General features: G+C 46.8%; 1 long non-coding RNA gene across 1 annotated transcript; it reads left to right on the plus strand.

Annotated features, from left to right (window-relative positions):
* The first annotated feature begins 1,255 nt into the window (after nucleotides 1-1,255).
* On the plus strand, nucleotides 1,256-26,071 carry LOC147659103 (uncharacterized). Its single transcript, XR_015307321.1, has 3 exons — nucleotides 1,256-1,389; nucleotides 18,205-18,255; nucleotides 25,950-26,071. It is a non-coding gene; the product is annotated as an uncharacterized LOC147659103 (long non-coding RNA).

The raw sequence follows: 26,071 nt of genomic DNA on the forward strand, positions 1-26,071 counted from the left end.
CCTCCAAATGTGTGAGTGTCACTCGTGATGAGTGAGGTTTGAGGGATCTGATGTATGCACGTCCGAACTAATGTTGCTGTCGAGGCATTCAAGACTGCTTGCATGACAATGCTACGAAGAGTTGACACACTCACTAATCAAAGGTGTATTGGTGACGAGTGTACTATGATATAGGGGCCTATGTGAAGGAGTAGAATATTTTCGAGTAATTAAATGCCCCTCCCCTTTCCTCAGACCAGAAATACCCACTCATTTTTATGATACAATGCAAACTGTGTGAGAAATTACTGGTTCATACTTGATATCTCTATCTTAGGAATTAGTTGTTTCAAGGATAAATTGCTTTATTGTTTGTCAGTGAATCTTTGTTGAGAGAGGATGGTGCTTACTGTAAACAAAACAACAAAGCCTGGAAGAGGCCGCTATCTTAATATTTTAGGAGACAGTTGTGCTCTTAAACCAGAGACTCAAAACCTAATTAGAACACACAATTCAGTCTTGTTCGAGGATATAAAACTGTACCAAATATAAGGAATAAGCCACAGACATAGGAAAATTAGAAATAAGCTGTTCCTTCAGTTGTCGCTTTGACACATGACCTATGCCTCATTGTCACTGATCTAGTGTCTTAAACTTCATGGTATTTACCTCTGTTTACTTTGCTTTCTAGGACGTTGTCGTTTTTGAACAACTGCAAATAATATATTTAAAAGAATAAATAAGCTGTCCAGTTTAATTGCAAAACTGACTGAAATACTCATATATTCATTGAAATACAGATATATTCATTGAAATTCAGATATGTTCTTTGAAATACAGATATGTTCTTTGAAATACAGACTGCCACTTCCAGTTGTCACCTTTCTGTAACCACTCTCAAGTCCTTTACATCAGTGGTTGGAAGATGCTCATCTGAAGAGAAGCTATAAATACTTTTTTACAGCAGCAACCAAGTGTGAGGCCCTGTACTTGAACTGTCTGACCCTTAAAAACATTCACGTCTGTGACATCTGAAATCCCAGTTCTTTACAGGTATAAGTGCTTGTTTGTGTGAAATGTATTCACTCCTGGAGCCTGGAGGCGGCGGTTCTGTCTGCCGCCATCAGAGGGCGCTCCTCGCCTGCTGAAGAAATCCAATGAGCTGTGCATTGTATGAAATGAAGGGTTTCCTCTTCCGTGTCAGCGGTGGCAGAGACAGCACCAGCAGCGGTGGTGACATCACTTCCGGTTTCTCCTGGTGTTCTCAGCCTGCTGCAGAGGAGGAAGGAGCCCTGTCTGGTGGGCAGTTACCTCCATCTTCAGACCCTCACAGACCCCAGATCTGACCCCCCTCAGGCCCCAGATCTGCCCCTCAGGAGGAGGAGAGAGCCTGGACAGGTTTCTGCTCAGGTAGGAGAGCTGCCAACTCACTTGGCTGCAATATATTGATCCCCCCCCTTGCCTGGCATTCATGGGGAGACTTGTCCAGGGGATGCAGGGGAGGTGAGGCCTGTCCAGGTGGTGCAGAGGAGATGAGGCCTGTCCAGGTGGTGCAGGGGAGGTGAGGCCTGTCCAGGTGGTGCAGAGGAGGTGAGGCTTGTCCAGGGGTGCAGAGGAGGAGAGGCCTGTCCAGGTGAAAGAGAAGGAGAGGCCTGTCCAGGGGCAGAGGAGGAGAGGCCTGTCAAGGGGCAGAGGAGGTGAGGCCTGTCCAGGAGCAGAGGAGGTGAGGCTTGCCCTGGCGCAGAGGAGGTGAGGCCTGTCCAGGGGCAGAGGAGGTGAGGCCTGTCCAGGGGCAGAGGAGGTGAGGCTTGCCCAGGGGCAGAGGAGGTGAGGCATGTCCAGGGGCAGAGGAGATGAGGCCTGTCCATGGGCAGAGGAGGAGAGGCATATCCGAGGGGTGTAGAGGAGGAGTGGCCTGTTCAGGGGTGCAGGGAAGGTGAGGCCTGTCCAGGGGCAGAGGGGGAGAGGCCTGTCCAGGGGTGCAGAGGAGGTGAGGCCTCTCCAGGGGCAGAGGAGGAGAGGCCTGTTCAGCGGTGCAGAGGAGGAGAGGCTTGTCCAGGGGCAGAGGAGGAGAGGCCTGTCCAGGAGGCAGAGGAGGTGAGGCCTGTCCAGGGGAAGAGGAGGAGAGGCCTATCCAGGAGGCAGAGGGGGTGAGGAATGTCCAGGGGGCACAAGAGATGAGGCCTGTCCAGGAGTGCAGAGGAGGAGAGGCCTGTCCAGGGGGGCAGAGGAGGTGAGGCATGTCCAGGGGACAGAGGAGGTGAGGCCTGTCCAGGGGGGCAGAGGAGGTGAGGCCTCTCCAAGGGCAGAGGAGAGGAGGCCTGTCCAGGGGGGCAGAGGAGGTGAGGCCTGTCCATGGGGCAGAAGAGAGGAGGCCTGTCCAGGGGCAGAGGAGGTGAGGTTTGTCCAGGGGGTGCAGAGGAGGTGAGGCCTGTCCAGGGGGCAGAGGAGGTGAAGCATGTCCAGGGGTGCAGAGGAGGTGAGTGTGAAGTTGGCCTGGCATATGCTCTCCACTAGTTATAGTGGGCACCATGCACCAGTCCAAACAACCCTTATTGATGATAGATTAAAGAAAACCTTTATTGAAAGCTGTCCTAGTGGTAGCTATGGAAAGCAGCCTTCAGGCTAAGTCTTGAAGGAATATAAAGCAGCTTGTTTTACCAGTCTATAATCTCTTGGGTGGAGGAGGTGAGACCTGTCCAGGGGTGCAGAGGAGGTGAGGCCTTCCCAGGGGTGCAGTGGAGGTGAGGCCTGTCCAGGGGGCAGAGGAGGAGAGGCCTGTCCAGGGGTGCAGAGGAGGTAAGGCCTGTCCATGGGTGCAGAGGAGGTGATGCTTTTCTGGTGGGGGGTTGCAGAAGAGGCCTGTTCTGTGGTGTGGTGTCGTGCAGAGGAGGTGAGGCCTGTCAGGGAAGGGGGTGCTACAGGCGAGGCCTGTCCAAGTTAGTGCAGAGGAGGTGAGGCCTGTCCAGAGCTGGGGGGTGCAGAATAAGTGAGGGCTGTCCAGGGGGGTGCACAGGAAGTGAGGCCTGTCTAGTGGGGTGCAGAGGAGGTTAGGAATGTCCAAGGGGTGCAAAGGAGGTGAGGTCTGTCCAGGGGTGCAGAGGAGGTGGGGCCTGTCCATGGAGCTGCATTGTAGGTGAGACCTGTCCGGGTGGTACAGAGAAGGTGAGACCTGTGGAGAGGGGGTGAGGGGCAAAGGAGGTGAGACCTGTGGAGAGGGGGGAGGGGCAGAGGAGGTGAGACCTGTCCTGCCGGGGGGAGGTTAGAAGAGGTGAAGCCTGTCCAGGGGGAGGCACAAAGAAGGTGAGGCCTGTCCAGCAGGTGCAGAGGAGGGAGGACTGTCCATGGGATGTAGAGGGGGTGAGGCCTGTTTGGAGGTAGGTGCAGGGGAGGCGAGACCTGTCGGTGGATGCAGAGGAAGCAAGGCCTGTCCAGGGGGCTCAGAGGAGGTGAGTGAGGCCTGTCCAGGGGGGTGTAGAGGAGGTGAGGCCTGTCTAGGGGTGCAGAGGGGAAGAGGCCTGTTCAAGAGGGTGTAGAGGAGGTGAGGCCTGTCCTGTGTTTGGGTGGTTCAAAGGAGGTGGGGCCTCTCCAGGAGGGATGCAGTGGAGATGAGGCCTGTTCGTCCAGGCGGGGTGGTCGAGAGCTGAGTTTAAGTTTGTTAATTGTTCTCCCAAGAGATTTGTGGAATGAGTGTAAGTTGCTTGTAAACTGGCCAATTGAAGAGTCACAGAGCGAAGCGCCTCAAAATATTTTATTATATAGTACAAGAGATTAATGCAGAGTTACAGTAAAAGAGGGCGCATCTTTTAGCGTTGCATCCAGAGGTTAGTTCACATATCCAGCAAAATGTGAGGGGCTGCAGACTAACATTCCGGAAGAGATGTTGTTTTACGCAAAGTTCTGTAGTGAGAATTTTGTTACTAAGCAGAAAAATATCAAAGAAAAAATAATGAGCGCTCAGACAAAAATTTTCCAAAGGGGTGACGTAAGTGCTTCTCACGGATTGTATTCTCGTTTTGATTCTGGGTTTGTTGCTGGTGTGAATTTGGATAGTCACGGCGTTGGGGTGCAGAGTAATGATGTTCAGTGTGTGCAAGGAGGAAATGTTGTTCCTCTGGGTCACGGCCAGACTGGGAACCCAAACCAGGCCTGACAATTTTGACGGACCAGCCCCTGCCTCTTTTGTTGCTGGGGGGTGATATAGCAGCACCACAGCAAAACCAGCCCAGAGTAACCAATACGTTTCCCAGCACTGAAGAATCAGCCCCCACTCTTCCAGCCCCCCGGGGAAACACCCGAAGCCCGTTACGGCCAGTCCGGCCCTGCTCAGGGTGTAGGTTTTACTGACAGTGGCAATTTAAATACCTCAAACACCAATAGTGTGCAGAATAAGACACGCTCCTTGCGATGTTTGCAGGGACCTGGGAAACTGGAACATGAATCAGATGGCCAGAATGGGATGTCTCAGTCAATGGTCCCAGCCCGACTGGCCTCTGTACCGAGCTTGCATAATCAAAGGCAGGTATATTGGAACAAGCCTTCAGTCCCGATGGTCCCACAGCCCAGTGCAGAATAGAACGCCAAATTCTCAACAAATTCAGGATTTCAACAAAATCCTTCAGTGATTAATAAGGATTTTCCACAACTTCCTCCTACACTAGGAGTTTCTACTGGACTGAATCAGACACAATGACGGTGCCTGAGACGGGAGAAGGATTGCATGCTTGGTGCAGTCCTAGAGGTCACCCAGAGTGGCTCTTTTGTAGAAGAAGTAAATGGGAATCCGGCATCTCTTTTAATCAATAAATGTGCCTCCCGTTCCATGGTCAGACTGACGGGAGCTCACGACCCACCCCTCTTGGGAAAGGAGTCCAAGTTGTAGGCATTTCTAATAAACAACTAATAAGCTGTCAGCAAATATTCCCGTACAAATTGGGTCAATGATGAATGGCCAGAAACGTATATTGTAATTAAGATCCATTTATTATGTTAGGGAATTACCTTGTAAAATGACTTGTGGCTTTTTGGGGAAGAGTCACCATTAATTATTCATTGTGTAGGTGTGGTTTATTAAATTACATTTTGTTGTGCCATGTTTTCATGAACATTCATTGATTGCTGTCATTTTTACCTCATCGTGAACCATGTCAATAATGTGTTCTTTCTGTCTAAAAACTTAAGAACTTTTCCTTGATTCCTAACTGAGCAGATTCTATGTCAGTTTGCTATTTGATATTATAAAAAAAATGTTTTCTTATATCTTTGCACACATTTGTTTTGTGTGGTCTGTCGATTGACTTTACAGCTAGAGTTATTTCTGATTCTGGCTTTTCATATACTTTAGAGGTTACCTTTATGTGAGTATCCTGCAAATATTATGATAATTATTTCTTTGACTGAGTAACCATGTTTATGCCTTCAGTAATTATTTGAAACTTTTAATATAGCTTTGAAGCTTGTTGTAGCTCCAAAGGCAAGGGCCTTTACCAAGGGAGCGGTCCTTTAATGGGCAGTTTTGCCTGCGACGGCTGACTATAAGGCCGTTACACTGTTTGCCCCATGAGGGTAGAATGTGTTAATCCATAAAACAACGGTGTCCCAGAGACAGAGGGGGTTGAAACACCTCCGGTACTCTGAAACCTTTGTTTCAAAGCTGTTGCTGTGAAACTTGAACAGTTAACAGCCGCATGCGGGACACGGCGGTTAATTGTGGAACATTCACAGCAATAGCTGTTAAAGGAGGCTAAAGTCAGACTCTGGTTCTCCCTGGGCTTGGTTGTTTTGTAAATCCACGACGGTTATTTGTAAAATGTGGTAAAGTGTGATTGTCGTCTGATGCAAAATTATTTCTTTACTTCCTTTCAAGTTATTCTGGGATGACAGGCAGTGCAGCGTGGCTGCCACCCTTGGGGGAACGAAAAAAATAATTGTCAGGTAAAGATTCCTATGACTCTATATTTCCTTTTCCCCTGGCTTTTTCCACGGCTCGCCAATTGTATGGAGGGAAGTGAGTGTTTCACTCTTGCTGCTCTACTCCACTTCCTGTCTCAGATCGATGGGCAGCGCTCTAGTTATTCCTGACTGGCCCAGCTATTTAATCTGAATGCCGGGCCGGACTCGCAGTGAACGCACGCAGCAGGCACGCATGTCTGTGTCCGTCTGTGCCAAGTTTACGCCTTGTGCCAGGGACGCTCTCCTTTTTATTGTAGACCCTGGTAAGCCCCGTGTTTACCCGAGAGGACAGCTCTTGGAGCTTCAAGGACAGAAGGATAGAAGGATGTGCACTGCAGGTCGATGAACTGTGAGCATTGGGCTAGTAGGGAAGTGTGGCTCAATGGTTAGAGCAGCAGACCCTGATGTAGAGGTCTGGCCCGGGACCAGTGTTCAATTCCCGCCTCGGCTGGTCTTGGGCTCAATTTCCTCGGACCTGATCATTCTCGCCTCGGTGCCTATTCTAATCATGGGTCCCACTCTGCAACTCTGGGCAATAGCTTGCATAATCTCCACAACGGCCCCAACAGTGCTGGGATGCCTGGCTTCACCTTGGGGGTGCTCAGGAGTCGACATTTCACGGGGAAAAGCCAGGAAGGGTTCCATAGTGGTATGCGTTACAGCGCCAGGACACCCATGGGTATTAGTGCGCTTTACAAGTACAAATTACATTTACATTTACATTTACACTTTACATATGAGTGTGTTAACTGTAAGACAGTCATTCTATTGGGGGTAGCTAAAAAACCCAAGGGGAAACGTGTCAGCCGTACCCTTACCCATGAAACAGTCCTTTTCAGGGTATCTCCTGATCTCTGATTAAACATAGAGCAGAATTTAATGATTTTGTTACCTCCTCCCGTAGGCTTGATTGGGTATTTATTGATGAAACCTGGTCTAGAGATTGCTCAGAGCCTGACCTGGTGGAGGCCATCCCCTCAGGGTATGCTCTGTCCAGACTTGATAGGGGGGGTTAGGAGTATTTTATAAAGACACCTTCTCGTGCTTCACTGAGGCCCTCACCACTCCCTCAGATCCCTATCAGGCCCTATATTTCTCCTTAAAGATCCTACCCACTGATAGTTTTGTGGGAGTGGTCAGTTACCGGCCTCCCGGACCCAGAGGAATGTTTAATCAGGACTTCAGCAATCGGATTGAGCCTTATTTGGCTAGATCCAATGTCACTCTTTTGGGTGATTTTAACTTCCATTTGGAGAAAACTCTGTGCTCTGAAACACAGGTTTTCCTGGAAGCTATGGACTCCTGTGGCCTTCCTCAGCTGGTAAGGAGCCCTTCTCATACAACGGGACACATTCTGGACAGGATCTTCTCTAACGATCCGAGGATGGAGGTGAATGATCCCATCCCACTCTCTTGGTCTGATCATAATCCCATTCCATTTTTTCTGCGAATTGCAGAATCCCACCCAGATCCTAATTTTAAGAACAGGGTGGAGATGAAGAGAAACCTTAGCCGCATAAATAAGGAGGGTCTTCTAATTAAGCTCAGCAGTTATTGCTGTCTCCCCCACCTAGTTGTTAACTCAATCTATGATGATTTTTCCAACTGGCTCTTGGCGGCTCTGGACTCTCTTGCACCTCTTAAGGAGCATTATGTGTCCAGAAAACGCCCTTCAGCGCCCTGGTTCACCGAAAGGTTTAGAAACCGTAGGCAGGTATGCCGACAGCAGGAAAAAATATGGCGCCGTGAGCTTATCCCAGCCGAAAGGGACCTGCATAAACTCAGATTGAAGGAATATAGGCTAGCTATTAATGAGGAAAAGATTATCTACTATTCCAAGATGACGAAATCCATTAAATCCCAGAGGGAACTCTTCACTGTGATTAATTCGCTCCTAGCCCCCTCGGCCTCTGCCAACACCGAGGTCTCCTAGGAGCTACGTGATAAAAGGGCATGCTTTTATACTGACAAAATCAAGGACATATATACCTCCCTGGAGATATCCAATGTCGTAGTCAAAGGCCGATCGTCCTTTGGATTCTCTGGTAGCTCCTCCAAAGGATTGCCGCTTGAGCGGCTTTCCCCCTATACTTCAAGAAGACACGGAGCGGAAGGTAAGGGGAATTAGATATGGCTCCCCTATGGAGCCCTGTCCCCTGAAGATCCTGAATCTAGGAATGGAGGCTATTGTTCCTCCTTTGACCGTAGTTCTTAATGCCATTATTACTTCTGGCCAGTATCCGACTGCCTGGAAAATGGCTGTGGTTAAACCTCTCTTAAAGAAGCCCTCTCTGGATCAGGCGGAACTAAAGAACTACAGTTCAATTTCCTGTTGCCCGTCCCAGCTAAAATCTTGGGGAAACACCTGAACCTCCATCTTAGCACCTATCTGGAGGATCATCAGTTGCTCGATGGCTCGCAACATGGGGTCAGAAGTGAGCACAGTACCGAGACGGTGTTAACCGTTGTTTTTAACAACATTCGACAACAGCTCCACGCAGGTCACACCACCCTACTGACCCTTCTGTACCTAACGGCAGCCTTCGAGACCATCTCTCCCCTTAGATTGGCTGGGAGGCTCCGGGAAATAGGGATCGAGTGCTACGCCCTTAATTTGCTTACTACTTTCATTAAGGAACAGGCTCAAAGAGTTACGATGGGTCAATTCCTTTCTGCTCCTAAACGGCTTTTCTGCGGAGTTCCCCAGGGATCCTCGTTGAATCCCACCCTTTTAACCTTTATGTAGCCCCGCTTGCCAGGGTTGTAAGATCTTTTGGCCTAGAAGTGTTATCTCATGCTGAAGACACTCAAATCATGATTAGCATCACGGAGAGTGTTGAAGCATCAGTAGCAAATGTTAAAAACTGCATGCAGGTGGTAGCTGCATGGATGGTAGAGAACTATCTAAGACTCAATGGGGATAAAACTGAGATTTTAATTTTTGGAGACCATCAGGAGATTTGGTCCAGGGCCTGGAAGCCAGATACGCTTGGATCTGGCCCTCACCTTGGCCTCAGTGCCGAAAATCAAGGCATCATAGTTGATACCTCCCTCTCCTTGGGCCCCCAAATAAATAGAAGTCTCCACCTGCTTCGGAATGATAAGAACTCTCAGAAAGATATGTCAATTTCTCTCCCCCTTCCGCGTGGAAACAGGCAGTGATAGCCCTTGTGTTGTCCAGATTGGATTACTGCAACGCCCTTTATGTAGGGATCAATAAGGGTCTCCTACACCGACTCCAACTTGTGCAGAATGCTGCTGCCAGGCTGGTGATGGGCCTTCCTAAATTCCACTCTGTTGCGGCTACCATCAAAAGCCTTCCTTGGCTTCCTTTGGGTCGGAGAATTGAGTTTAAAGTAATTCGGTGACTGTGCCTAGATTCAGAAAATCTAGATGGGGGGAGGTCCTTTTCGCTTGCTGCGGACAATTTGTTGAACTCCCTTCCTCTTTCAATTTCGATTCTGGAAACTCATTCCGTAAGGCCTTGAAGGCCTGGCTCTTTACCAATACGACTCTGTAAGCCCTCTATCTATGGACACCCCTAATCATGACACTGATTGTAAAGGAGTGCGGGGGTAACCTCAGATAGAACGTGAGATGGTACGGGAAAGTTCTGATAAAACGCGTACAGCGGATTATAATGATGCTTTTAAATAGCCAACGAACACTAGTCACGGTAAGCGGGGTATGGGGTTTAATTCTTCGATTGCTCAAACTGGAACAGAGATTAGATGGAGGGCTCAGGGGAAAACTGGAGGTCTTGATGTACTTTAAAGTTTCCCCAAAGGATGCGATTGCCAATCCACTAACATGTAAGTTATATTAACGGTTTAGTTTTCCACATCAAAAAGGGAGCTACGTGATGTATTAAATTGAGGCGGGTATTGTGACCGAGCTGTGGAGTTTGAAAAATGAGCAATGAAATGTTGCACACTGTTTGACTGTTGTAGTAGATAGCACTGATAAATGACGCTTTACACTTGGCTTGATGCTTATGTACAGAAACTTAGAAGTTGGATTTTTTTGATAGTTGTATATATATTTTTCCACAGATAAACCCCTGGCGAAGGGTAATCCCGAAATGCATTGGGTGTTCTTGAATAAATTGTGACCTGTGGAAACACGCTTCTCCTGTGTTGTTGTGAAAAGACGTTGACAAAGAAATGAAATGAGTAAAATAAATCGAAGAAAACAAAGGATAAAAAGATTGATACAAATGGAGTAAATATGGATTAACGGAAGTATAACATGAGTTTGATTTATTGGACTTATTTGAAGGCACAGCTATGCAGCTTGACGGGGTCATAATTGGCTCCTCTTCAGTTTGGCTTCACAATTGCAGCGCAATTGGGCGGAGCGCGGAGCAAGCTTGCACGCCGAACAAAGGTTGAAAATGAATGAATATGGAGAAAGCTAAAAGCGAACAACAAAAAAGGTGTGCATCTCACCAAAACTGTCTTTGCAATGAATGTTCATTGACCCTCATTTTTGGAGCTGGGTAACTATTTTGAAGGGCCTCAGCAAACATTGACAATTTTTTCGCCTGAAAAGTCTGTGTGATGAGAAGATCGACTTGAATTCTGTTTTTGGCTTTCACCAGACTAAAGGGGGGTAGCCCCGTCAATTGAAAGTGAAAGAAAACACTCACAGTCAGCACTGCAGACTGCGCCTCATTGCTACCTAGGCTTGGGCGTGCACAGCATCATCTGATGTGGCTAAAACTCCCCCTAATATGTCTCAACCTCACTAGGCCCTCAGTAACCAGGTAACGGTCAGCCAATGCCCATCAGGTAAACAAGCATTGGCATGCTCACCATCTTTGAGTGGATGAATTTCAGTCAGCTAAAGCTTAACCACAGCAAGACAGAGTTGGTCTTAACAGGAGGGTCCTCAAACCCTTGGAGTTCCAGCTTTTGGCCCCAAGCTCTTGGCCCTCCACCTTGCCCGGTCAAGTCCGTGAGGAGCCTTGGTGTCATCATTTCTAGTGACCTCTCAATGAGACCTCAAATCAACACCGTTACCTCGGCCTGCTTTTACCACCTACGCAGAATTTGTAAAATCCGAAGGTTCTTATCTATAGAGGCTCTTATACTTGTTATTATGGCCCTTGTCACCTCTCGCATTGACTATGCCAACTGCTTGTATGTGGGGATTCCTGCTTACCACCTCCATCGGCTCCAGCTGGTACAAAATCAGGCGGCCAGATTGGTTTTCCAACAGCCAAAGCACCAACATGTCATGCCCCTGTTGAAGAGATTGCATTGGCTTCCGGTCGCTTCCCGCTGTATTTTCAAAATGGGCTGTACTGTCTTTAAGTCTCCCTTTGCCCTTGCCCCTGCTTTCACTTCCCTCAGTCTTAAACGTCACATCCCCTCGAGGCATCTTAGGTCTTCTGCCGACAACCTCTTAATCACCCCTAGGTTCAAACGTAAAAAACATGGTGGTTCTTGTTTCTCCTTTCTTGCTCCTTTTACCTTTTACCTCCCTCTTTCAATCCGACTCTCTCCTGACTATATCACTTTCCGTAAATCTCTTAAAACTTATCTTTTTCAGTTAGCTTATGATTAATCCCTCTGTCCACACCCTACTGCTCTGCTATCTCCGCTTGTCTTTGAGCGCCATGAAACCAATTGGTGTCCGTGCGCGGTAACACATTTTTTTAACATAACATAACATAACATAGCCACTAGGTCTCGCCTTTGGGACCTTATAAGTGTCTGACCCCTCTATCTACACTGATGTAATTGGAAACTTCTCCCCACCACCAATCCTGACGCGCGCTTTCAGGTCCGTATGGAGATAGGCCAAAAAATGAACAAGGGCCTCATCCAGTCCATATTCTAAAAGGATGAACCATAGACGGGACCTATTGACAGAATCGAAAGCTGAGGACTGGTCCATAAAAGCTAAGTAAAGTAGCGAGTGCTGTGCAATAGTGTACTTCCCTATGATCAAATTAAGATTAAGACTTTGCTCGTTTGTGCAAACTTTACCCCTGAAACCTAGTTGGCATTGTTCTAAAATCTGATTGTCCTCTGTTCAGGTTAAAAGTTTTGAGTATAAAACGCTGCCTAAAATTTTAAGGGTGTTATCTATGAGGGAGATCGGTCTACAGCAACAAGGTTGTGTGCGATCGTCCTTTTTAGGTCGAGGGACCTATAAGCTGCGCAAAGCGCAGCTTCCGGTCCGGAGATTTAATGTTACTTAGTAGGGCTTTAGAACCCGCCTCCCTGCCCTGTCTCTCCTCCATTGGCTGGCTTCCAAAACGGAGGCCAGCCATTGGAGGAGAGAGCCGTCCCTCCAAAGAAGCTCCGTCTTTTTCGGATTTGGGGGCGTAAGTTTTGCTGTTCTTTAGACAGTGACATTGTCTGTCACTCAAAACAGCAAAACACGCCCCCGAATCAGAAAAATTTCGGAAGTTTGAGGCCGCCATTTTGTTTCCTTCGCAGTGAAGGTGAGCCGTTCGTCGCTGTCCTCTTGCCTTCTTCCCCCTGCCTTCTGCCCCGCTGTCCGTGTATGTTTCCCGCCCCCCTCCCGCTGTCCGTGTCTTTTTCCCGCCCCCTCCCGCTGATGAGGTCGCCAGGGCTGAGAGCCCGGGCTGCTGGGAAGCGAGACGGGCTGTGGGGAGCCGTGAACTGTCCGTATATGTTTCCCGCCCAGGTTCAGCGCTAGGTGCCTGCTCCCAATGTCTCTTACTATGCCCGGCGCGACTTTCTGCAGCAAGGTAAGGTTGAGGAGGTAAATTTCCCAGTGACATTGAGTCATCAAGTAACCGTCATAAAATCTATCTTAGAAGGTAGCGCATAGGGTTTTACAAGGCAAGTGCACAAGAAAAGTCAGCTTGGCTCAAATTAAATGAAAGAGTGCCAGGACTACAAGTCACAGAATGCATTTGGTAGACCAATGAAAGACTCTGTCTGGAAACATACTGGATCCCAGTGACATAAAGCCACCTGGTAACACAACTAAATAAGCATATTTTATGTCCAAAATAAATGTTTAACAACTACATGCCAGGCATATATTGCAGAAATATTGCTCATCTGAAAACACAGGCTCGCGCTCTTTTGCCTCTTCCTGCTTTGCTCGGCGCTTTCCAATTTATACTAATGAGCAATTCTTTTAACAGCTGCCAGTTTTTCCAATTCTGCGGTAATCTCGTCTTTTTTTCATATTTTTTTTATTGTCAGCGAGTGGGTGTGTGGATGAGCGGGTGGGTGGTCAGCCAGCTTTAGAGCGCAGTCTGCAGCTAACAGATGGAAGGGGAATTTGTTCCAAATCCCTCATGCGCTATCTGTTTGTATTTATGCAAGTCATCTTTGCACCTGTGCTGGGAGAGAAAAAAAAGGCATCCCAGCTTTCCCCCCCCCCAAATCCCCCCCTCCCCCCCCCACAGAGGAACAAAGGCGGCAGAGGTTACAAAACGGAGATCGCGCGGAAGGGGCGCGAGCCTTCCCGCTGAATGAATGCTGATCTGGGTCTGCGCGCGAGAGACAGTGCTCGGTGGTGGAATGTTAGATCAGGTCTCTAACAACAGAGTATCCAGGCACGCCCAAAAATCATTTCATTAATTTATTTTACATCATAGTGTGTGGTGTGTCACAAATCCCGTTCCCTGGTTCACGAGGGCTCAACACATAGCAAAATGCACAAGCTTGCTGCTGCCGAAATTATGTTTCTTTTTTTTTGTTATGTTTCTGTAGGCTTTCGTGAACGTTCACTGAGTGGTCACTGTGAGCGCCTTCTACAAAAAAGCTAAAAACAGGAAATGGTTACCATATTGCTACATGTTGGTGGGACCCATATTACCCTGTCCTGGTTGTCCTTTAAAAACAATCATCATGCTCACGTCGGAACGTGAAAATATGCACTGAAAACATCTTCCAAACCAGACTGCCAAAGCCTTGACCTCACATAAATTTCTCCCTAGAAGTTCAACTAATCATGCGCTTGGTCTACAGATAGTCTAGGGTTGGAGTTACAACAGAGCTCCTGCGTTGCCCATGGGAAAGTACCTAAAGCAATCTAGAGTTTTTCCCTGCAATCTGTAACATTACTCCAAGTTTCAGAATGCAAGGGAAAACCTAGATTGAATGGGATCCTCACGCATGGACCATGAAAGTTTAAAAGCTCTGGTTAGAATAGTAAATTTACTGATGTGTGGAGGTGAGAGGGGGCGGTGGTGGCCTAGGAAATAGCCAAGTGGCTGAGTTAACATGTAAACACCACCAGATCCACTTCTCTGGCACCCCTTTACCAAGGCCCCAGGTACTCCCTAGTGAGAGGTTTGCATTTCACATCCGCTTAAAGCAAAGAGTCTCTGAAATTTTTAACACCAGTTGTAGATCATGTACTGCTGTGCAAAATGTAAGGATTTACAAAGAATTGCTACAGACTCCAGTCTATGACCACATCTTCAAGACCAGGCCGGGGGGTTCCTAACACCAATAGCTTACAGCTTCACCACAAAAAACAAACAAGCGAGCAATGGATGTAAAAAACCTCGAAAACGTCCTTTTTAGGTCGAGGGACCGTAGGGCTCTGAATCCTCATCGTACTGAACTCAGATTTTAAAGCGCTACAGTATGCTTAACTCAGTAATCCCTACATGGCCACGCTCCTGGGTAGTTGATTTGTTTATATATGTCCAAAGAAGGTCTAGAAGGGCTGGATCAATGCCACTGACTACATATATTAATCACTTTAAATTAATTGTGGTAATTTTTTCATTATAAGGATTTCCATATATACGGCTGAAAAATAGCACAAGGCGAGGATAATGAAATTCAACAGTACTGCAAAAGCATGGCTTACTTTACAAACAAAGTCTTGCAGTTGCCCATTGTAAATGACAATGCCATTTATTTAACGATTAAGCTATTGGCAATGTAAATGACAATGCCATTTATTTATGATTTAAAGAAAAAAAAAATGTCATGAGCAATGCCAATAGCTCTACCTTTAATGATGCTGAGAGCATTGCATTGTAAATGCTTGTTAAAAATGGGAACGATCGTGCTAGTAGACCATGTCTTAGGCAGTGGGGCATTGGTTAGAATATTAAAAACAGTGGGGCCCAAAAATCTGGTTTTTATTTAATAAGATCGATGGACAACCCATCAGGGCCTGGAGTTTTATTGCCCGCACTCTGACGTATAGCCTCCTCAACCTCGTTTATTGATAATGAGACTCCAGGTGGCACCCTGTTAATAAAAGGGTCGGATTATAAAGCAGGCTCTTGGTAAATAGTGGAAAAGTGACTTTTCCAGGGAGCGCTCATTATGTTGCAGCTGATGAGAGAGAACGGTTGTCCCATTGATCATAACTCTTTAATAGTAGTCCCAAATATATTCCCATTACTTAAGCTGGCAACATTAATGAGCGCATACCAGTGCTCACCTAATAACTGTTCCTTCCTATTAGCAATAGCCTGCTTATATGTCAATCGTAAGGACTTGACCAAATCATTACACCTAGGGCTTTGAGATAGGGCCTTGCGGAGCTTCCTGTGACAATTGAGCACTCCTGATTGAACCATCTAGATTGTGCAGTACTGTACAAATGGGTTTAGACAGCAAGGATTTAATGGCTCCACTGAGTTTGGTAAAGGCGCTGATAGCCTCTGGGTGTGCAACAGGGCCTCTAAACAGATGTTAATAAGATTCATGTTTCCACTAACCAGTTTAGAGTACAACCTTGCAACATTCCAGCTTAAGATGAGGAGGTCTGAACTTGCTGAGGCCTTAGTTTACATAGGGGGGAACAGTGGGTTGTGGGAATAGTACACTCAGTTACTGGCAGAGCATGAGGTAACCTAATATCAGGATCAGTATTTTCCGCAAAAGTTGATAGTCAGTCTTGGATCTCTAATCCAGATAAGGCCTGGAACCTATTAGAGGTAGTAATTCAAGAGGAATTGTTGGTGAAAGGAGCATGACTTGGTTTGTAGGAATAACCAAGGGGACGTGCGCTTATGTTAGTGCTATTAGGTGTTATGAATTCGCAACCCCTTAGTATGTGTCTCACCAAAGAAAGTCTGCGAAAGTTAATTATAATACTTTACACTGGAACAGACTCCCACCTAGCTTGCGGCCGGAGACCTCAGAATTGGTGTTTCGTAAACAACTGAAAACATACCTCTTCCCTTCAGGGTAGAGGGGGTGGGCTCCTCTGTGGGGATAGAGATAGAGATACTTGGTACTCTTAACTATTGCTAGCCGTATCATAGAGTGGGGACACACTGGCCTTAGTGTAACCAGGAGCTTTAAAAAATTCTTATTATTATTATTATTATTACCCTTCGATATTTTTTGTAGATGCACTGACTCACCCAACCCTGCGTGCCATAATAATATCCTTTATTTCGGATATATGGAAGCTTCTATGCCTTGATAGCCAGTCCGCACATTTATTGCGTAGCTGGTCCCATGACTCATGCTGATCCCTCTTTAAAGTAGGTACTCCTGCCAGTACCAACACATAAGGGCAAGCAGCGGGCGGCAGACTCAGGACATCCTTATTAGCCATTCATACTTGGGGCGGCAGGAACATTAATGAACGAGGTACTAGACAACCTGTTCTGATTCGAGCCCCTGGGCCTGTTTAACCTATTAGACCCATCCCTTGGTATTTGAAATGGTTATTGAGCCTTGAGCCGGAATATCTCTTGCTGTAGATGCTCCACCTCCTCTTCCCAGGCTTGCTCCTGATCCTCGAAGGAGGCCACACGATCCCCAACGGCATCGACGTCCCGCCTTATCATAAGGCGGGACGTTTATGCTGTTTGGGAACGTGTGGCCTCCACCGGTTATCTCCTTCATCTCCCCTGCTATTTCCCTTTTCAGCGTCTGCAAGCGTCTGCAAGTCGCCTCGTAATGCACCGAATAGCGACTCTAACAAGGCGTGGGTAACTGGGGCTTCAGAGGTGTCTACATCTTGGCTGATTTGTGTCGTTGGGGAGAGCCTCCCTTCTCCGCTGCCAGTCATCGTGAGCTTGGTCAGCATCTTTTTTAGATTCTGATCCTTCTTGCTTCTCGCTGAGGACATGGCTGCTAAATCTCTTACCACATCACCAGACCAGCCTGCCTTGTTGTGGGGGACCCAGCCCCAGTGGGTGGCTGTCACCGGGTTGTCCTCCCGCTGAGCTCCACTACGCTGTTGCTTGATGGTGAAGGCCAGAGTTGTCACTCCCTTTCAGTCTCGTCCGGGCCTTGCTGCCTTGAACCGTCTGCTATTGTCCTGCTGGGCATCTGCTGCTTGTTCTCAATACTCTAAGCAATTTGCGCCCAAACCTGTAGTGAATCCCCCTGTAGGCCAGCAAGCCTATCTGATCCTGGAGCACTAGATGTCTTTTTGGACCACTGCGGCTAATTCCTGCACTATGTGCTTGCAGGCCGTGGCCTCCGGTTTCCTCTGACTTGGCAGTCAGCTCCAGAGAGACTACTCTATGCCCGGGCCCCTCATCCTTTGGCACCTTGTGATTCTTACAGCTTTATAGTTCATATCTAATTCCCCTTAATGGATTTTGTCATTTTAGTGTCATTTTGTGCAATACATTTTACTTTATTTTTCTATTTCGGTTTGGGTTTTTTATTGTTTTGCATTTTGACTTTTACTTGTTTGGTTTCTGCATAAATGTTTTACATATTACCTTAAGTTAAGCCTGCCTGTTCGGTGCTTAGGTACCAGGGGGTTGATCCTAGGTCAATTGAACGGCTTTGAAAGTTCACTCTGACAACGGTTGGGATTGTTCCTCGTCTACCGCAAATAATAATTCAGTTTCTTACAGAACCTATCTGAAATTATCTGCAAAACAGGCAGTTGATAACCTACCAGGGCTGAAACACCCTGTGGACAAATTGGAATATGGGACGAGTATTGTATGGCAATAGAACCTCTAAAAAAATTCAGCTTGCAGATGAACCAAGAATAATGCTTGCATGTCACACCTATTTAAAACAAGGTAGTCAGGAAAGTGTGGCAAATATATTGCAGCTCTTTGCATTTTGACATCCCCAAGCAAATTTGAGAACAGAGTGGATGTATGTAGCAGAGACGAGTCTGTTCACCCAATGTGAGTGGTGAGATCCGCATTGCTGATCTGCCTGAAGTTATGATGCTGCCGACTGTAGCGTGTCTGCTAAAAGCGGTGGCGTGGCTGGTGGAACTATAAAGCCAAATAAGAGAAAGTTATCGTCTGACGCCACAGTCTTCGTGACTAAGACTAGTAACACTGAAGACTCTGAGACTCACAGCAGTATTTTCTCCTTTCAGAGCGTTATTGCTGCAGATGGAGTGAAGCCAAGAAGTAAGCACATTACTAAGGTACCAACAAAGTTTAATATGTTTCATTTGTATTAACTGTTTCTCTTTTGAAGCATTTGGAAATGCATTTTCTAGTTGTGATCCTTTTTGTTTAGTTTTTTCTTGTAGGCTGTTATCTTCGGTTTAAAGGGAAAGATGTTGTAGTGTGTGACCTTAATGCTGCAGTTTGCATTTCATTACCATCATTTGCTTACCCTGGAGAATCTCCAGGGTGGAGGAGGTTTGCTGTTTCAGGAGTTCTTTCTTCAGCTTCTGGGCAGTTGTTGCTCTGTGGCGATCTGTGGTCCTGTTTCTCTGCTCTTCTTGTAGTAGCTCCTATCAGAGCTTCATCCTCCCGCCAATGATAATAAGATGTCAGGCATCACCCAGCACACAACACAGCCTATGTTGGGCTACGTCTATCTGCTCGGCGCAGTTAGAGCGCGGATAAAGTTCTCCGGACCCATCAGGCTGTGAATGTAACCTATGGGATTAAGATGAAATGCAGAGCTTACCTCCTTCCTGAGTGGCTCCAGACTGCTGTGTGCAGACCCGATAGCTGGCAGCACCCTGCAGTCTGTATGTATAAATAAGATTATGTTGGAAGTAACCTGCAATATAGTGGCAGGCAGCACCCTGCCATCGAGTAGGATTTCTCATAGTGTTTTATTTCCTGACACATTAATGGAGATTGTCTTTTAACTGGCAGAAGAACAACACTGACCACACATTTTTCTGGGTTTTTCTTTAAAATGACGTACACATTAGGAATGGCATTTCGTTCTGCTGGAATAATAACACAAGCTATCTTGCACTCTATGTTGTTGCATGGATTTTTGGCTGCAATGCATTCCATGTTTAATTCAAACGTGCTTTCTACAGGGCACATACATGATTTGCTGGTGAATAGAAATAATGCTCCTGTGTACTGTGGCAGACTCAGAAATATTGAAAAACTTCATGATTTCTCTTTCAGCACTTCAAAGTAAAACCTAACAATTTTTGACTCAAATTTCAAAGCTTTATTCGACTGTTAAAAACAATCATAAAAGCATACAGTATTAAAAATACAGAGTAAACAGAACGGGCAACACATATTACAGTAAACGAAACAGCTCAATTTAGGAACAAGTATGTCGGCCAGACCGTCAAATATTTATTAAAAAAAACAAGGTTAAAACACCAGGCTTTTCCTATGGGAGACAGCTTTTAGTATAAAGGTAGCGGTAAAAAAACAAATGTCCAACGTATCGAGTGCAAATAACAATTTCATCGCTTGGGCAGTAGTGAACACAGAATATTTCTTAAAAAAAAGGTTTGAGATAGTATAAACGAAGGTGCAGGTAAAGAGGGCAAATAAGCATAAAGTGCAATGTGCTTTGCTTTGTTGAGCCATCACAAGGGCAAGGGGTTGGGCTATAAATTTTCATCTGTGGGAAGGCCACCAGGTTATGGGCAATGCCTAATCTCAACCTAGTGAGAACAAACTGATGAGATTGTTTGGTAATGGCTTTTAAATACATAGGCATGCCCGAATGGACCAACATGTTAGAATGGTAGAAAACATGGGTTGACAAGTGGCTACATTGGACACTATGCACGTTAGATTTGGTCCCTAGAAAAACGTTTTTAAGCTCCTTTTTAGGTACAGTGACAGCGCTCAGGGGCTCATCAAAAATATCAAGATTAAAGATTTTACTGTAAAAAGATGAAACATAATTTAACCAGGGGATCTTACGGACATTGTCCAACCGAAGGCAGTCTAAAATGATTTGCCTGGTAAAACCTGTCTCATCCTTAGCCCAAATTGACCTCCAGACCATAAGAGGTCTCAATCCCGTTAGATCTGAAAGATAGTCCAGCCCCACCTCTCTATGACTCAGTTCAGTGGATGCCGAGGAGGGGAGGCAAAGGAGTCTTTTAAGGAACTGGTTCTCTGTAACTTGCAGATCCCTGTGGTTGCAGTAGCCCCATACACCTGAGCCGTATAAGGCAATAGATACACATCTATGCCTATAGATGTTTAACATGTCAGGGATGCGACGACTACCTAATTTAGATGCAAAGCGTAATACTCCAGAGGAGCTTTTGCCCATCTTGGCCTTCACATTTAAAATCTCGGAAGCCCAAGTCCCTCTATTATTAAAAGTTATGCCAAGATAGCAAAATTTGTCCACTACCTCAATTCTATGGTTATTAAAATGAAATGGTTTAGAAAGTTTCAACCGTTTCCCACAGGCCATAATGAAGGTCTTAGAGTTATTTATTTTTAATTTGCTCCCCTTGATAAAATCGTAAAAATAATTCATACGGTTTTGGAGTCCATTCGTGGTACGCGAGAGTAGAACCGTATCATCTGCATATAGCAGGACCGGGACAGGGTAACCACCAACCTGTGGGGAGTCTGCATGTACCCTCTTCAATTCGGACTCCATAGAGTTTATAAAAAGAGAGAAAAGCAACGGGGCCAACACACAGCCTTGCCTTATGCCTGATTTAACCCTGATTTTCCTGGTACATTCCCCTGCCTGGACAAAGCGGATCTGGGCTGATAATTTATTATAAAGTCTGGCCAGGAAGTATATTATTGCTGGCGGGGCTCCCATTTCCAATAGAGTGGACCATAACAAAGTATGATCCACTAGATCAAAGGCACTTGAGAGGTCAGCGAAACAGAGAAATAACGAGCCCTGTTTCGCTTTAGTGTTTTTCCCGATGATAAGATCGAGATTAATACAGTGCTCTGTTGTCCCAAGACCCTTACGGAAGCCATATTGAGATTCATCTAGAATTTTATGGTCCTCCGCCCATTCCTCCAATCGCATCAGTAGGACCCTGCTCATAATCTTGAGTGAGGAATCCAGAAGGGAGATAGGGCGGTAGTTCTTAGCCTCTCCTCTCGCTCCCTTCTTATAGATCGGTAGAATTATGGATTCACTTCAGGTGGATGGTGTACTATCTCTGGCTGATGCATTAAACACCTGGGTCAGGAGCGGGCTCCAAAGTGCCAGGTTGGATTTAAACAGGTCGACCGGGACCCCATCCGGTCCCGGTGCCTTCCCCCCCTTTGCTCTTACTGATGGCAATTTCCACTTCTTGAAGAGTAATACCCAGGGATAGCTTAGGTTCATAATGGGCGGTAGAAGGGCTTGCACAGTCCTCCCCAGCCGGGTCAAAGATTTCTGTAAAATATAGTACCTAATTATCTTCGCTAACCTGTGCTGATAGTATAGGGAAATCTTCCTTTACAAGAAAAGGACTATTGACCGTATTCCAAAAGAGCTTACAGTCACGCAGTACTGTTGCTTTAGTCAGATCGTCCCAGGCAAGCTCCCTTAGCTCTTGTTTTCTACGTGTTAGGTGCTTTTTGTATGTCAGCCTGAGGTATGTAATGGCCTCCCTGTCTCTGGGTTGTTTAGAAAGAGCCCGCTTAAGTTCTTGGAGGGATTTGGTGCACGCACTATCAAACGAACTGGCAGCTGCCCTCTTCGTTATGCCCTTGGTGATAGTTAGGGATCTTTTTATGATGGTACCCAATTCCTCAAAATCAGCTATAATGCACTGGGGGGAAGCCTCTGGGTCCAAACATTTAAGTATCGCTACAGACCCCGCTCCCACAATTTTATGCTGCAGCTTCTCGGAGTTATCCATTCACCATTTGATGCGGATACCATTCTGCCTACAGGGGGTTAAGTCTTCTACTATCGTACGCTGAATGTTAACCGGGGACCCCCAAATAGAAGTCGACATGGTGATGGCATTATGGTCGCTACTTTCAAAATCTACAACAATAGGAGCCATACAAAATGGAACAATATGTACAGAAACCAATAAATGGTCAATAACAGAGGCCATGTTCATTCCTACAAAAGTCGGTACAGGGTTACCCTTGTGATCTGCAGCCGGGGAATGTATCAGTAGATCCAGGTTAAGCATCAAGGAATTGAGGGAATCGCCATAAGGTGAGTGTATAAAATGTGCCAGGTTTTCCCCGTTAACCCCGTCATACCCACAAACTTTAGTGAATGAGTGAGGGCAAGTACAAATATTGAAATCCCCTCCCCAGATGATATCAAGGGGTTTATGGATACCTTTGCAGATATTTCTCACTGCTAAGTCCAACTCATCCACGACTGAGGTATTTGTAGCATCGAACAAATTATTATAATGGTTAAGCAGCAGGGTTACATGACCCCTTTTGTGTTCCATGCTTAAAACCCACAGTCTGATGCGATTTCACACGAACAGGGAGGTTCACAGAAAGTAAGGTTACTAACCCCCCTTTAGCCCTGCCCATGTTAGACCTTTGTGCCGGGTTGTTATATGACACTAATCCATCAAAGATGATGTCAGTTGTTACCCAAGTCTCTTGTAAACATAAGACATCAAACTGGGATAGGGTTTCACTCCAGCCCAAGGACGACATTTGCCGGCTCCAGCCAGCAATATTCCAGCTAGCAAATTTGAAGCCGGGGGTACAAGAAACTGGTTCAATAGCCTCCGGTGCACTAGTGAATCCCAGTGACGGCATAATAACAACAGGGGAAGCCGTAGATACTAGAGGGTGGAGTGAGGCAAGGGGGTCGGCTCCCTGGGATAATAAATGTGCAGGGGCAGGGATGGGGGGCATTACGGGTGCTGAATCGTTAGATATACTTTTGCCCATAGCTGCTTCTAAACTGTTACCAGTAGCAGGGGGGGGTGGGGGGGGGGGGGAATTGAGACATAAGTTGTGGGTAGTCAGTCGACTCCATCTAAACCGGTAAGACAGTTAAATCGGGTAAAGTCACAGAAAGGGGTCTCCGGAGGCAACAGGACCGGTCTTGCTTCATACCCACGAAATCTGCCCCTCCGCTCAACCCTCGTCCAATTATCTCGGCCTTGATCATGGTGCATATGGATAGGGGGAAAGAAAACAGACACTGGCAGCGTCTGGATGGTGGAATTGAAGGATCTATTACAACCGGCACATATGTGCGAGACTGTCCTAGGGTCTCTAAAGCTCACCGTGATGCAGTCCCCAATTATAGTCTTTCTGGTTTTACCCAGCCAAGGTACCCTTCTAACCAAGATAATTTCATTATGAAGGTGGGCCGGGAGGGGTCTATTCCAGTTCAGCCATCTAATGACTTTACTTTTAAGGGATTGAAAATTCTCGGCTTCTCCAACCTGTAGTGGAGGGACACCGGCCAAGACTACCATGTAGAGGTTAGCTTCAGGGGGCAGGTCAGGCCTACGTGGTCTAGGGACAATCTTATCGGGAGGTGGGGAAGCTATATGGCCGTTAGTTGTGGCCACTATTAGTAGTGGCCATAGATTGGACTGGACCTACAGGTAGCAAAGGGGGAATGTTAGGGTTGCTATTTTGAATCGGGGCTAGATTGCCCGTTGGGGGACACAAAGGGGGAGCAGCATCATTCACTAAAGGCGGACCTAGATTAATAGGGGTGATTTGGGGGTTACAGGGAGTATTAGACTTGGGGAATCTAGCTAATATAGCAGCAGAAGTTTTCTCGATGTTAGTAAGACGGAGTTCTATACGTTCCAATTTAGACTCTAAGGGGAATAAAAAAGATTTAAAGAGGGCTCCCAGGGTTTCTAAAGAGAAGTCTAAGCTAGGTATGGGTTGGAATAAACCTGGTGTGGGGTTGGGGGTATCATGTTTATGCTTGGCTGTTTTTGATTTGCCACCTGATTTCGAGTTATACGGCCTTTTGCGTTTAGTTGCGGCCCCTTCATTAACCCCATTTGACAAGGTATCACAAGTAACAACGGAATCTGAAGGAGTGGGCACATTAATATCAAGGACCATATCAATTTCTGGAAGAATTTCGTTAACCAAAATGTCCAAGTCAAGTGACACCGGGTTGGTCTCAGTAGATGTTAAAGATGGGCCAACCGCAGCATTGTTAATAGTCTCTGTGGGCCGCTCGGGGGTTTTAGCATTAGCTAAAGTTCCAAGGGAAGATCTTTTGAGGGCCGATAGTTCCTTCGATAAACGCTTCTCAAGGACATTTATTTCAGTGTCAATTAGAGTATTGGCTCTAATCAAAAATGTTTCCATACCTCCAGTGATGGCCGCTCCAGCTAGGGAAGACTTGCTCCTGGTTTCTCAACAGGACATCTCCCCACACTAAGGATAGCAAGGGGTAGCAGCAGAAACAAGAGGGGGGGGCCCAGTCCGGTCAAGATCGGTCACGAACGGGCACAAACGGGCCCGGTCTTGGCCCGGTCTTCGCCCGTGCGCGTCCGCGCGCGTCCCGCGGGCCGGAAATGGAGGTCCAACTATATAGTTCCTTGTAGAGAGAACACGCCCCCCAATTTGAAGGCACAGGGAGTAGGCGGCGGGAAGAGGACCAGCTGTGGCAGGTTGGCGCACTGCCCGCTGGTCCTCGCAGTCCCGCGACAAGCCTTGATGGTTTGTGGCTCAAGTCCTTTGTGCACTTTCACAGGGGGACCCAAGGAGACGAGTGGCACCCGCGCAGCGGGTGCCTCGAGGCGTGGGTCCGGGTCACAGAAGATGAGGCTGCGTGGCAGGTAAAGCAGAGTCCATCAGCAATTCAGCCCGCCCTTGCAGGGAGACACACACAGAGCCAAAGTCCGGCCCCCAATTTGAAGGCACAGGGAGTAGGCGGCGGGAAGAGGACCAGCTGTGGCAGGTTGGCGCACTGCCCGCTGGTCCTCGCAGTCCCGCGACGAGCCTTGGTGGTTTGTGGCTTGAGTCCTTTGTGCACTTTCACAGGGGGACCCAAGGAGACGAGTGGCGCCCGCGGAGCAGGTGCCGCGAGGCGTGGGTCCGGGTCACAGAAGATGAGGCTGCGTGGCAGGTAAAGCAGAGTCCATCAGCCATTTTTGACTCAATAGTTTGGCAGAAACATAACTTAGTATCATTAAAATAGTTGTTATGGGGAACATTCATGTGGGGTTAGGACTAGCTCGACCAGAGTGCTTGCTGACTTGGAGGAGTATGGAGTTGACCACCTTGCCTGGCCCTGTTAGGGCACCAAGCCAGCGATGCTTTGCTGCAGCCTCATTTGCCCTGATAGCTGGCCAACAGTTTGAGGAGGAGGAGGCGAAGAGCTGGCTAAGTGTGCCATTAGGCCGGCAGTTCAGTACATCCCTGAGAAGTGAGCTTTGAGTCGATGTAGTGCTCCTCTTGTACCACGTGCAATTCACCCTCTCCAAAGCCTCAAGAATTCCTGGGTGTGAAGGGCGGCTGATTCTGATTGGGTGCTTGATAGTTTTCCAGAAACTCATGTTCTTGATTGTTCAAGTTTGTCAGTAGTTAAATAAACACATCCAGGGGTTTTATCTCTTCAGTTGACTCAAGCTGCAATAAAGGTTTCTTTGTCATTGCAAAAAAATATGAACGACTGACGAGCCTCTGTCTGTCAAAGAATGGAAGGGCTGGGGAACTGTCAGTCATCTCACTGCTAAGCAGAGCAGTGTCATGCTTCACCCTACTCAGGCCTCTGATTTTAACCAACATCGCTTAGAACACTGGGACTTTAGAGCCCATCCTTTTAATGAGAAAAACAAAACTACAAGTCCCATAAGCAATAGTGGTGGAAGGTGTCACACATGACCTGAGAAAACATCCGATTCAGCACATCCAGTTTCATTTTTTAAGTATTTGACACAATATTGAAATTATAACCTTTGTTTTTTATGGTCATGAGTTACCAGAATACTAAAAACGTGTCTTTTATTTTTAGGGTCAATTAAGTAATGGTCACCAGCTTGGAAGCTCTGTTCATTCTTCAGTATTTGTCATTGATCTTTGAGTGTGGCTGATTTCGGCCTGCCCCCTGTATCGTTCCCGATAACTCACACAGGT

This window comes from Lissotriton vulgaris, unplaced genomic scaffold, assembly GCF_964263255.1.
Source record: "Lissotriton vulgaris unplaced genomic scaffold, aLisVul1.2 SCAFFOLD_6650, whole genome shotgun sequence".
Lineage (NCBI taxonomy): Eukaryota > Metazoa > Chordata > Amphibia > Caudata > Salamandridae > Lissotriton > Lissotriton vulgaris.